This window comes from Carlito syrichta, unplaced genomic scaffold (genome assembly GCF_000164805.1).
Source record: "Carlito syrichta isolate Samal-C Ts95f unplaced genomic scaffold, Tarsius_syrichta-2.0.1 Scaffold271404, whole genome shotgun sequence".
Taxonomy (NCBI): Eukaryota; Metazoa; Chordata; class Mammalia; order Primates; family Tarsiidae; genus Carlito; species Carlito syrichta.
The window spans coordinates 30,190-31,242 of NW_007215500.1; the positions used below are offsets into that span (position 1 = coordinate 30,190).

The 1,053-nt window shown below is 40.2% G+C and overlaps 1 protein-coding gene across 1 annotated transcript in view; it reads left to right on the forward strand.

Annotated features, from left to right (window-relative positions):
- TMEM131 (transmembrane protein 131) overlaps positions 1-1,053 on the forward strand; it is a gene marked incomplete at its 3' end in the record, with an annotated part of 74,503 nt that overhangs the window by 29,596 nt on the left and 43,854 nt on the right. The window lies entirely within an intron of this gene.

Sequence of the window (1,053 nt, forward strand, 5' to 3'; positions counted from 1 at the left end):
CCCTCCCTCTCCAGCAGTGTCCCACTACTGCCAATCCCTTTCTTGTAGTAATATGATAAATGCTTAGGGTCCACTAATGAGTAAGAACAAGTAGTACTCAGTTCTTTGCTTTTGTGATAGATCACTGATACGATAGACTAAATCCATTCAAGTTGCTGTGAAGTCCGTCACTTTGTCCTTCTTTATAGTTGTGTAATATTCCATCATGTATATGTACCACATTTTTTAAATCCAGTCCACTTTTGATAGACAGCACAGTTGGTTCCGTGTTTTTGCTGTTGTGAATAACGTTGTAATAAACATGCATGTACAGATCTTTTTTGTAGAGTGATTTGAGTTCCTCCAGGTATATTCCCAGAAGAGGGATTGCTAGGACATATGGAAGGTCCATTTCTAGATCTTTTAGAATTTGCCACACTTGTTTGTACTAATTTACACTCCCACCAACAGTGTAGAAGCATTCCCTTTTCTCCGTGTTCTCTCTAACATCTGTTGTTTTTTGAGTTATTAATGATGGACATCCTGACTGGAGTTAGGTGGTATCTCAATGTGGTTTTGATTTGCATTTATTTGATGATTAGTGAAGCTGAGTATTTTTTCATGTATTGGTTGGCTGTTTGTGTGTCTTCTTTTGAGACGTGTCAATAAATTATGTAAAATTAAACACAAAGGGCAAAGGGAAAGCAGCATCTTTAAGAGCAAGTACTACGTTTCTTAAAAGTGGGTTTTTAATATCACAGGGATACCCTCCACCCTCCATCTCACCCACTGTTATCCTAAAACCCACACAGAATACCTCTCTGAGGTTGCTGTGAAGATCAGCCAGGAAGTGGGTTGTATTTAACTTGTAATATTTTCAGAATGCATCTCGTCTATATTAACTCTACAGTGTTCACTTACCTTTCTTACCAAAAGTCACTTCTTTATGTTTTTTGTTGTTGTTGTTGTTTTTGAGTTGGAGTCTCACTACGTCGCCCGGACTGGAGTGTAGTAGCCGCTCCCGGCCACTGCAGCCTCGCCTGCTGGGCTCCGGCGATCCTTCCACCTCAGCCT